The 13,140-nt window shown below is 40.0% G+C and overlaps 1 non-coding gene across 1 annotated transcript; it reads right to left on the bottom strand.

The window, feature by feature from the left end:
• Positions 1-786: 786 nt before the first annotated feature.
• TRNAG-CCC (transfer RNA glycine (anticodon CCC)) lies at positions 787-859 on the bottom strand. Its single transcript has one exon. It is a non-coding gene; the product is annotated as a tRNA-Gly (tRNA).
• Between the last annotated feature and the right edge of the window lie 12,281 nt (positions 860-13,140).

Raw genomic sequence — 13,140 nt, 5'->3', positions numbered from 1 at the left:
TAAATGGGTCCAGATCCATCTTATTCCAGATCAGATTCATGGCAGGTGTTCAGGAAACGACCATGATTTCAATTGTTATTGTAAAGAGCATTATTTAAAAATCAATGTACTCCATTTAAAAAGCATCTTCTGTCCACTCTCACCACTTTGCTTCAACATTGGAGGTTGTTCGATTTTCTGGGGCTGCTGTAACAAATTACCGCAAACTCAGTGCCTTAAAACCACATATATATATTTTTAATATTTGTATATTTATTTATTATTTATTTATTTTGGCTGCGCCAGATCTTAGTTGAGGCATGCGGACTCTTAGTTGCGGGATGCATGAGGGATCTAGTTCCCTGAACAGGGATCGAACACGGGCACCCTGCATTAGGAGAGTGGAGTCTTACCCACATTTAGTTTTTAACTTTTTATTTTATATTGGAGTATAGTTGATTAACAATGTTGTGACAGTTTCAGGTGTACAGCAAAGTGATTCAGTTATACATACACATGTATCTATTCTTTTTCAAATTATTTTCCCATTTAGGTTGTTACATAATATTGAGCAGAGCTCCCTGTGCTATAGAGTAGGTCCTCCTTGTTGGTTATCCATTTTATTATTTTTTTTTTAATATGTATCTATTTACTTATTTGGCTGCGCCAAGTCTTAGTTGCGGCATGCAGGATCTTTAGTTGTGGCATGCAGGATCTTTTAGTTGCGGCATTCAGGATCTTTAGTTGCGGCACTTGGGATCTTCAGTTGTGGCACGTGGGATCTTTAGTTGTGTCATGTGGGATCTGTTCCCTGACCAGGGATCGAACCCAGGCCCCCTGCATTGGGAGTGCAGAGTCTTAACCACTGGACCACCAGGGAAGTCCCTGGTTATCCATTTTAAATATAGCCGTGTGTACATGTCAATCCCTTAAATATAGCAGTGTGTACATGTCAAACTCCCTAACTATCCCTTCCCCCGACCCTTCCCCCCACTGGTAACCATAAGTTCATTCTCTAAGTCTGTGAGTCTGTTTCTGTTTTGTAAATAAGTTTATTTTTATCATTTCTTTTTAGATCCCTCATATAAGCCATATCATACGATATTTCTCTTTCTCTGTCTGACTTACTTCACTCAGTATGACAATCTCTAGGTCCATCTATGTTGCTGCAAATGGCATTATTTCATTCTTTTTATATTTATTATCTTACAGTTCTGTAGAGTAGAAGTCTGACACAGATCTCACTGGGCTGAAATCAAGGTGTGGGCAGGGCTGGCTCCTTCTGGAGACTCTTGGGGAGAATCCATTTCCTTGCCTTTTCCAGCTTCTAGAACCTGCCCACATTCCTCAGCTCACCCCCCCTTCCTCCATCTTCAAAGCCAGCAACTGTGGCCCAGTCCCTCTCACCCCATCACTCTGACCTCCTCCTTGCCAATTTCTTCCCTTATCAGGACGCTTGTGGTTACACTGGGTTGACCTGTATAATCCAGAATAATCTCTTAAAGTCACTGGTTAGCAACCTCAATTCCATCCACAAACTTAATTGCCCTCGGCCATGTCAGCTAATTCATTCACAGATTTAAGGATTAGAACATGGACATTCTAATGCCATGATTCTGCCTACCACAGAGGTCCTTGAGAGAAAAACAAATAAAAGGCATATAGATTGGAAAGGAAGAAATAAAACCAGCTTTATCCACAAAGACATGAGACTCTGTGTAGAGAAATCTAAGGAATCTACCAAAAAAGCTGCTAAAACTAACACGTGAGCATAATGAGGTTGTAGGATACAAGGTCAATATACAAAAATCCATTGTATTTATATATACTAGAAGTACAATGTATTGGAAATTTTTGTATGCTAGAAATACAATGAAAAATTGGAAAATTAAAAAATTTTAAATCCCACTTACAATGATATCAAAGAATATGAAATACTTATTTCATATAAGTGTTTATATAAATTTATATAAGTTTATTATTAAATTAAAAGATGCACAAACTATAAAACAAACCTGAGAAAAATTAAAGAAAATTCAAATAAATGGAGAGATATATCATGCTCATGACTTGCTATTGTTATGCTGTCAAGTCTCCCCAAATTGATGGATAGATTTGGTGCAATCCCAAACAAAATCTCAGGAGTCTTTTTTGTAGAAATTGAGGAGCTAATTATAAAATGTATCTGAAAATGCGAAGGACCTAGAATGACCAACCCAATTTTGAAAAAGAAGAGCGGGTTTAGGACTCACACTCCTGATTTTAAGATGTACTATAAATGAACAATTACCCAGGCAGCATGGTAATAAGGTCTACGGGAAATAGACATATAGATCAATAGAAAAAAAAATACTTCAGAAATAGACCCACTCATACAAGGTCAATTAATTTTTGGCAAAGGTGCCAAGGCAATTCAATGGAAAAACTGTAATCTTTTCAACAAAAGGTGCTAAAACAATTGGCTATCCCCGTGCAAAAACAAAACAAAACGATTAAACTCAACCCCTACTTCACACCATATAGAAAGACTAATTTGAAATGACTCATAGATCTAAATGTAAAAGCGAAAACTATGAAACTTTTAGAAGAAAACAGAAGAAAATCTTGGTCTCCTGGGGTTAGGCAAAGATTTCTTAAACTGGACCCCTGAAGCATGAACCATATATTTTAAAACTAAGTAAAATAGACTTCAACATTGAGAATGTTTGCTCTTCAAAAGATACCATTAAGCTAAATGAAAAGGCAAACCATAGACTATGAGAAAATATTTACAAAACATATAAAAGATTTCTACCCAGAATATATGAAAAACTGTCACAATTCAATAATAAGAAGATAACCCACTTTTTTAAAAGGGCCAAAACAATTTGGACAGTTCACCAAAGAGTATCAGATGGCCAAGAAGCCCATGAAAAGATGCTCAACAACCTTAGACATTAGGGAAATGCGAAGTAAAACCACAATGAAATATAACTACACAGCCACCAGAATTGTAAAGACTGATGATGCCAAGTGTTGGTGACAATGTGGAGGGAGACACTGGAACTCTCCTGCACTGCTGGGGGGAATGTAAAACGGCACAGCCACTTTGGAAAAACCATTTGGAAGCAGCATCTTATCAAATTAAACATATATGAATTATCTGACTCAGGAATTCCTCTGCTATGTATTCATTAGAGAAAGGTGAAAGTATATGTCAACACAAAGACTTGTACGTGAAAGTTTATAGCAGTTTTATTCATAATATCCGAAAGCTAGAAACAACCCAAATGCTCATCAGATGGTGAATGGATACATAAATTGTCATATATCCGTACAATGAAATGCTGTTCCCCAGTAAAAAGGAACAAATTACAGAATCACTTGACAACATGGATGAATCCTAAAAGCACGATGCTACAGAAAAGAGGCCAGACACAACAGATCACACATTGCGTGCGTGAAACTACAGAAAAGGCAACCACTGACAAAAGCAGATCAGTGGTTTCCAGGGGCTGGTCAGGGAAGAGGGCTGTCTACAAAAACGTATGAGGGAACTTATCAGGGTAATGGAAATGTTCTATATAACAACTGTGGGGTGGTTACAAGACTCTATGTATTTGTTAGAACTCTGGATTGTGGACTGTATTGTAGACTAGATTGTGTGTAAATTATACCCCCCATAAAACTGACCAAATAAAGGGGGGAAAAGGTTTAAAAAATATTCTTAATTTAGGGTCAGTTTGGAGAAAGTTGAAAGGACACTCATTTGAGGATCATATTAAATTGAAAGGTTTAAACTTTAACAACAAATCAGTAGTTTAATGTTAGGGCATCAGAAAAACTGGGGGCACAGCACCATCTAATGGTAGAATTGTGTATTTAAAATATAGTCTGTTGAAAGATGTTAATGTTATACGTTGACTTGAAAAGGTCTAATTAAAAATGTTTCACTTAATGCCCAAAAGTAAATTTTATACCATTTAACATCTGCTAGTAGTAAAAAGTTGAGAAATCTAAAAATCTAATTTTGAGCGGCAACCGATATCATACTTCAAAGACATTCTCATTTTAGTTAGAAGCAAAACAAAATTGCCTGCTATCACTATTATTTAACATTTTTCTGGAAGTTTCAGCCGATGCAGAAGATTAAAAAAATAAATAAAACAGGAACAAGACATACAATTATTTAAAAGGAGAAAATAAAAGTATTACAATTAGAAGATAATGGAGTAATGTACTGAAAACTAAGAGAATCATCTTAAAATTCTTATAATGTATGAAGTGATGATATAAGAATAAAGAATAAAAAATTAATATCTCATCTTTTCTATAACACAACAATCACAGAATATAATTTATAATGGAGAAAGATTCCATTAATAGTAGCAGAAGTAACAGCAACAAAAATAGAGAAAATACCTATAGTTAATCCTAAAAGAAGTGTACAGTGCCTAAGGAAGAAAACTATCAACATTTACAGAATGGAGTACAAAAAATGTTTGTTATGGTGAGACATATATTATTTCTTGATGGAGAAACTTAGTAGAATATATATGTCCCTTCTCTTCAATTTATCTTATATGTTTTATAGAACTTCAGTCAAAATCATCACCATATTGTTTTTGGAACTTGTTCATATAGTTAAAGTTAATCCAAATACTACATATATACATATCCATAAACAACAGACCACAGTGTATTGCATGTTTTTTTTTCTTTGTATATTTGGCATCATATGGAATGCAACTTTTTGCAACTTGCTGTCCTGAGCACATAATTACCACTTTGAGATATATTCATGTCATTGTATGTGGTATTCTATCACAGGCACGTACCCCAGTTTATTCATGCTCCTGTGGGTGGACATTTACATTACCTACCCTTTTACGATTATAGATGGTGTGGCTCTTCTCCTGTCTACTGATGCACATGTGCACACATCTGAGAGCAGACTTGCCAGGTCACAGGCACGTGCCCATTTAGCCTCAGGGAGATGAGGAACTGCCCTCCAAAGGGTTAGTGTCCTCCCACTCCCAGCCATAGAATTATCTCCTCTTTAAAGTCTAGATATGCTCTATGGACTGAATTGTGTCTCCCAAAATTCATATGTTTCAAGCCCAATGGGATGGTTTTGTATGGAGCCTTTGGGAGGTGATTAGGTTTAGGTGATGTAATGAGGATGGAGTCCCACGATAGGATTAGTGTCCTAATAAGAAGAAACACCAGACAGCTTGCTTTCTCTCTCTTTTCCATGTGAGGACACAGTGAGAAAGCAGCCATCTGCAGCCTGGGAGAGGGCTCTCACCAAGAACTGAATCTGCCAACACCTTGATCTCAGACTTCCAGCATCCAGGACTGTAAGACAGTTAGTTTCTGTTGTTTAAGCCACTCAGTATTTCTTTATGGCAGCCTGAGAAGACTAATACAATATATCTCAGCTATGTAACTATGCATTTTGTTGGTAATGACTAAAATATTACTGCTTTAATTAATAAATTTTCCCAAAAATTTTTTCTTATTTCAGTCAGATACATAGTTTGCAAAATGTTGATTCCATAAATTTTAGATGGCAATGACATGCCCATATCAATATTATTATTTTTTAAATTCCATTAACTATATCATGTCTGAAAATGTTCAATTATTTTTAACTATGCAGTCAAAAATATTGCAGATTTTTAGGACAGGGATAAAGACGCAGATGTAGAGAATGGACTTGAGGACACGAGGAGGGGGAAGGGTAAGCTGGGACAAAGTGAGAGAGTGGCATGGACATATATACACTACCAAATGTAAAATAGATAGCTAGTGGGAAGCAGCTGCATAGCACAAGGAGATCAGCTTAATGCTTTTCGACCACCTAGAGGGGTGGGATAGGGAGGGTGGGAGGGAGACGCAAGAGGGAGGAGATATGGGGATATATGTATATGTATAGCTGATTCACTTTGTTATAAAGCAGAAACTAACACACCATTGTAAAGCAATTATATGCCACTAAAGATGTTAAAAGAAATATTGCAGATTTTTTATCGTATTTACTAAATATTTTTCATTTGCATTATCAATATCCTTCCATAATTTTTGTCCCCGAGTATATGTCAAATGTTTTATTGTATGTAACCAATTCATAATGTGCCTTTATGTTTTTGCATTGATGACTACAAATTTTCTTTCTTTGAACCATGAACTTACCAGTACATTACTGCCAATTCTGATAAAAATGTGTTTGATAATTTCAACTTTTAATGACTTTCAAGCAACAGTTGCACCCAACATTTATGACATTAAAAGCAAAAATAAGCCACTCATTCTTTTTAAATTAGCAAGCATTTCATGCCACAAAAAGATATTGTCTGTTTCACTGTAAGGTATTGCAGGCTATTAAATTTTTTGTACCAATTACAAATTTATTCCAAAACCCTTCACCAGAAATATGAATCTCTTCTCAATGCATCCAGAAACATCAAGTACTCCACCAGCTGCATTTTTTTTTCTTGGAAGGAGTCCTTCTAGGACCTTTCTCCTGCTGCCGCTCCCTCAGGGTGCCCACTCTGCAGCCTTGGTCCACAGGACCCTCAGGGCACCTCAGGTAACAGGTCATTGTGAACATTCCTTTACCTCTCTCTTACTTCCTGGACCTCCTGTTTTTCTCTTTCTTGACTTGTTCCTTCATTTTGCTGGAGCATATTCTCTAGTAGCTTCCTGAGAAAGGGTATCTGCAGAGCAAGTTCCTCAAGAACTCGCAGGACTGAAATGTCATTTTTCCGTCCTCCTCCTGACTGCTTGCCCTTCTGGGTCTAGGGTCTCTGTTGGACATCATTTCCCTGAAATCTCTGCAAGGCACTCCTTCACTGCCTGTGAGCCCCTGCCATATTGTTGGGCTTGGGTCCCATTCCTCCCCCTCACTGTAAGGTATTAGGATTGTTCTTGATCTCAGTGTTTGTTTGCATTTTGACATTCCAAGTTTTGTGCTTTGAGGAGGGTCTTTTTTCTTCCATTTTGCAGGGCACTCAGTGGGTCCTTTCAAACTGGAAACCCAAGTCCTTCTGTTCTAGGAATTTTAAGTGATTTCTGTGATAAATTCCTCTCTTTTCTCTCACCTCCACTAGTGGGGTTCCTTTGTTCAGATGTCAGATCTCCTGGAGTACTCTTCTAATATTCTTCATTTTTCTCTCCCATCTTCTTCCTAATTTTCTTTTCAAGTCTATTTTCTTGGAGATATCCCCTAGCCTCCTTCTATCACCTCCACTAAAACTCTTCATTTCTACGTTCATATTTTTTTAGTTTCCAAGACCTGTTTTTATGCTATGAACATTCCTTTTTGGTTTTTACCTGCTTTGATTTCTTAGGAGCGATATCTTCCTTTATTTCTTTAAGAATACAAATCATAGTTCTCAGGAAATTTTATTTTTATTTTTACATTGTTTGTCTTTTCTCCCAATTGTTCCAGCCCCCACCAACAGCCCCCTGTGCTCTTTCTATTTACTTTGGTTTCTGTTTCTTTTGTTGGAAGCTTTCTGTCTTCAAATGTTCATGGCCCTCTGACCTTAGAACAAGGTACAAAAACACTCACTGCAAAGTCAGGAGTAGGGGCAGGGACACTTACTCAGCTGGTGGGCTACTTGTGACTTTCAGTCACCTGGGCTATTTCATCATCTTTTTTCTTGGGCTGCTGGATTTTTCTGGAGAAGGTCATGGGGTCTCCTGCCTGGAGGGTATACCTCTGGCTGCCAACGTTCTTGTACTCTTGTGGAGAAAGGGGGCAGGTGAGATGACATTTCAGTATCAACCTCCCTCAGCGATGCCTGCATCTGAGTCCAGCCTCCCTCACCTGGTCCTCTGCAGGGAGCAAACTTTCAGACATTTCCAGAGCCAGGGAGGACGATCAACGAGCAGCAGGGCAGGAGGGCAGGACTAGAGGATTTAAATGGCTCCCCATACAAACTTTCTAACAACCCTGCTTCCCACTGCACCCACTTCCCCACATCAGCGGCGTCTGATGCCTCTGATTCCTAGTCCTTTCTGCATTCCAGTGTGTGAATTAGACCCGCTTCTCAGCTGGCTCCACATTGCTGAGCAAGAATTCAGCTTTCTCTGCACTTCAGTTACCCCCTTGTCCATCTTATCACCAGCATCCAAGATGCAGTAACTGCCATTTGCCTGCTTGTCTCTGTGTCCCTCAGGGTTATGCCTTCTGTCTAACCCTTTACAGTCTTTTTTTTTGGTCACGCCGTGCAGCTGTGGGATCCTAGTTCCCTGACCAGGGATAGAACCCATGCCCTCAGCAGTGAAAGCGCAGAGTCCTAACCACTGGACTCCCAGGGAATTCCCCTTTACAGTCTTTCTTAATTCTGGGGAGAAAACAGAGGTAAAAGTAAGTGCATCATCTTGTTTTCATACTTTGGATAACTTGCAATACCTTGTCATGAAATAGTTTGTTTTTCCTGAAATGAAAAGATACAGCTTGTTAATTTCAAGCAAAACAAGTGGCTTACTTTTGTTGTTGTGATACAGTTGTTGGATGCAATGTGACTCAAAAGTTATATGGTTAAAGGTGGAAAGTGTTAAACATTTATTTTATCAGAATGGGCAGTGAGAAATTTCCTGGCTCAGAGAGACAATTTGTAACCATCAATGAGAAAACATGTAATAACATTATGAATAAGTTACATATAATAAAGCATTTGGGGAAAAGCTAATCAAATAATATTCATAAATCATATTAACCTTTAACAACCACCATCACAATTTAAAAGTTTTGCTGTGTAGTTAAAAAAAATTTGACATTTTTAGACACAATACATTTAATAAGACAAAAGATCCTATTGATATGGGTATATCACTGCAATATAAATTTATGGAATCAGTTTGTTGCAAAATATATATCTGACTGAAAAAAGAAAACAATTTGGGGGAAAATATATAAATCAAAACTGTAAAATTTCAATTATAACCAATAAAACTTTAACCTTTTGGCAAAAAAATATGTCATTTTAATAATTTACTTAAAATATAAAATCTAAGATTTTCATGGTAAATTAATGGTTTTGTGACACTGTAAGGTATCTGAAACAATATAACAAACTTTATTGTCAGTGCTCATAAAATATGGTCTCAGAGTGAAATATTGCATCCATGTCTATTTGATCCCGTCTAGGCGGTGGAGTGCAGTATTGCAGGAAAAATATGGAGTTCCAACCAGCAGATAGAAAATACTAGGACGATTTGATCTGACATTAGCCATAATGCTGCATTCATTTATCTCTGAAAAATAAAATTTAAAAGTACTATAAATCAAATAATTGGCTTTAACTTTTCTCAATAAGCTTTATATTTACTACCATATAGCAAGGAAACCTTGCTATATGAGGATTAAATAACATATGTAGAAAAAGGGAGTTAAAATAATGTGAAATGGAAAACAATGTTGGGGTCTGCAGACTGACACTGCAAAGATAGTTCGGTGGCCCTCTCCAGCCTTTTGGATTCCCTCCTACAGGAATTGTGAAGTTGCAGTCATTGACTATCAGAACAGGAAAACTTTTCTAGAGATGTGGCTTTACTGGAAGAAAGTTCCAGTTGTTAGAACAAATGGATCACCCTGAGGAATGGTCAATGTGATCAAACATACAAAGCAGAATATATTCGTGAAAACACAGCACAGTCTATCAGAGCTCTGAAGGACCATGATATTCCAATCAAAACAAAGCAAAATGAAATATCATTTCAAAGAGAAAAACCATCTGGTGGTCTGAAAACATTACACGAAAATGTATGTGTTGTGTGATAACAGAAGTGAAAAGTACACTGAACCAAAAGTTCTTCCAAGTTACTGAGTCATAAAAGGTGGCCAAATGACAGACTGTGGGCTGAGGGTGAAGGAAAATTGATAAAATTAAGCCAACTAAATAAACCTTTCATTCCAATAAGCAATTCTCACTGATGTATTCGGTCATTTCTGAAGCGCAGTATTAGAGTTAAGCCTTACTGAATGTCATCACAGTTAATTCGGCAGAATCTGAGCAAAGTCCTATCCCAGGATCAATGCTGTGATGTCAGAAGATTCTCGGTGAGTGTGCCCTCGGGTACCCAAATGACTGTGAAGGTAGGCAATGGTCCTTAGAAGACTGTGCAGCTTTATCAATCCAACAAGGTGCAGACGTGGGACAGGTAGTGACAACCAGGGCAAACCAAAGACGGTACCAGTCATTTCAAAACTTCATTGGATTATGTGAACGTAATTAGAATCTTTTGCTAAATGTTTTGCACTACTGACTTTATCACTCCATAAACAATATATATATTGCTTAACGTTTATAGAGTTCAGTTTATTTAAAAGGTTAAAGACAGAATTTTTTAATTTTGAGTGTCTACATTGATTTATCCATCCTTCCACGTTGCCATGTCAGACTTCGTGAACACCTGACTTCTCCAGCCCTGAGTCCGCCAGCTCCATTTGCAGGTGGTTCCGGCCACCTGGACTTGTCTCCTCTCTTCACACCACGTGCTCTCCCTGGCCCTCGGGCTCTGCGATGCTGATTCCTCTCTCCGGCACACTTTACTGATTCTCACTCAACCTCCAGGCGTGATTTAGAAATCCGTCCCCTGCTGAGTCTGCCCTGACCCCGGGTCTGGGACAGACTGAGAGTTCACACCGTGCTCTTCTATTAGAGCCCAGTTGTGCTGGGTTTTCTTTCATATTGTCCATCTCTCCATCTGTTTGTCCTGGTTATGAGTGAGTCACCTGCATGGCCAGGTGGGAGCTCAATAAAGATTAACCAGTGTCTGTAGGTCTGTGCTGCTCAGTCAAGACACTGCCAGCCTGGGCACGGGACTGGGTGTGGAGGGACACCTCTCCCTCTGCCAGGTCCCGGAGGTCTTTCTGAACAAGCTCCATCCCATCCAGAATCACGGAAATGGTGCCAACTCTACCTCCAAGGACTGCTTCCTTCATCCTTCCAACTCAGGGAGACTGCCCTCTCATATCCCTTTGTTCCCTCTAGATACCCAAGCCTGACTTAGGGGTTCTTCTAGAAACTCCCATCTTCCTCACTGACCAGCTATGTTTGACTACCTAGGCCCAGTATGTGTCACTGCCCACATCTCTCCTGTACCTCTGTCTTAATCTGCTCAGGCTGTTCTAACAACATATCATAGACTGAGTGGTTTAAACAACAGAAATATATTTCTCACCATCCTGGAGTTTGTAAGTTTGAGATCGGGGGGAAGAGGGGGTGAGAAAACTCCCTGGGGTCGCTTTTCTAAGGGCACTAATCCCATTCATGAGGGCTCCATCCTCATGACCTAATCACCTCCCAAAGGCCCCACCTCCTAATACCATTACACTGGGGGTTAAGTTTCAACATATGAATTTGGGGGGACACGAAGTTTGAGACCATAGCACCCTCCCTTTCTGCTATCCTTCCTCACTTCACGGGGATTTGTGTAATTCCCATGGGCACCTTCTGCCTCTCCCAACTTGCTGCAGGATTCACTCTGGTGCTGAGTTACCTCCAAATGCTGCAAATCTGGTCAGGTCATGTGCTTGATTGTTCTCTGGCTGACTAGGTCAGGCTGGGAGTGTTATCCCCAGCATTCCCTTCCTGTGGTTGCAGGCTAGTATTCTTCACTGACTTCCTGAAAATCTGTGTGATCAGATAAGGTAATGGAGAGACTTGGAAGTACCAGAAAGTTCCAGCTTGCCCTACCTCTCCTCTGTTGCTGCTGATCACCAGACGCTTCATGGCAAACCCACATAGGAGCCACAAAGAGACAGTGGCATTGCATCTTCCTCTGTGGGCTCCTCTTCGAGGTCCCACTTTGGAATTGCCTGCAAGCCCCAACTTGTCCACCCATGCACACCTCCAGCAACCCCAGACCATGTAAGGTCTCATTCCCTGTTCCATAACTTGCATAGTCGGCTTGCATTCCTGACTCATTCTTGGCTAACACAGGTCATTCTGCTAACCACATGACAGCCAGACCAGAATACTTGAGGTTCCCTGAAGTACTTGTGCTTATAAGTATGCTTTCCTTGCTAACTGGAATTCTCAACCCCACCCCCTTGAACCTGGCTAACTCCTGCTCACCTCCATAACCCATCTTGAGAGCCAATGTCTCCTTGATATTTCCTCTGGGAGAAAATACTGTTGACCAAGAAGAGAATATCAATATGGCCCTTTGGTTGCAAGCAACAGAAATCGAATCCAACGAACTTAAAACAAACCAAAACCATTGGAAGACCATTTGGCAGATCATAGTCATGGAAAAGCTGGGCAGCCAGGCCTTGGGAAGCCTGGGGTGGTCAGTAGAAGCCACATAAGCCAGCTCTTTGGGACATTCTACAGGACGGCTCAGCTCTAACGCTTCCCCACTGTGTGTCAGCTCAAGATGCAAACTTCCGAGAGGGAATCTGACTGGCTATCTGGGGTCCTGTGTTCACCCCATAATTAGGAGGATCAGTGTGTCTGCCCCTATGGAGGGGACAGGGTGCTTCCCCTGCCCAAGGAAGGGTGGAAGAGATCATCAAATGTTTACCATAAAGAGAATGGCTTTGGAGGAGCTTCCTGAATTGACATTCCAACTCTGCCACATCTACCCCAAGAGAGCTTAGGTGAGCCCTTTTGCATTTCTGAGTTTCCTTTTCTGTTTAATACATGTGCAATGCCTGCCATGCGGAGTTAATGAGAGAAGCAGAGGGCGGCGTTACTTCTGCTTCTTGTGGTGGCCAGTGTGGTGCTCCATGGGCTGCAGCACAAGCTTGCCTTCCCATCAGCAGAGGGATGACTAATTAAGACAGCACTGCAGATGGGACTTCCCCGGTGGCCCAGTGGTAAAGAATCCGCCTTCCAATGCAGGGGACGCGGGTTTGATCCCTGGTCGAGGAACAAAGATCTCACATGCCACAGGGCAATTAAGCCCACACGCACTGCAACTATTGAGCTCCTGCGACACAACTGCAGAGCCCACGTGCCCTGGAGCCCCTGCACCACAACTAGAGAGAGAAATCTCACACGCCGCAACAACAATAACAACAAAAGATCCCACATGCCTCAACAAAGATCCTGCAGTGCCGCAAATAGGACCCGATGCAGCCAAAAAAAAAAAAAAAAATTTTTTTTTAAAGAAAAAAAAGACAGCACTGCAGAAAACTCAACCAGTAAAGAGAAGACTTGAGAT

This window comes from Balaenoptera acutorostrata, chromosome 6 (genome assembly GCF_949987535.1).
Source record: "Balaenoptera acutorostrata chromosome 6, mBalAcu1.1, whole genome shotgun sequence".
NCBI lineage: Eukaryota > Metazoa > Chordata > Mammalia > Artiodactyla > Balaenopteridae > Balaenoptera > Balaenoptera acutorostrata.
Note: the sequence above shows the minus strand (reverse complement) of the source record. Positions and strands in the feature narration are given on the sequence as shown.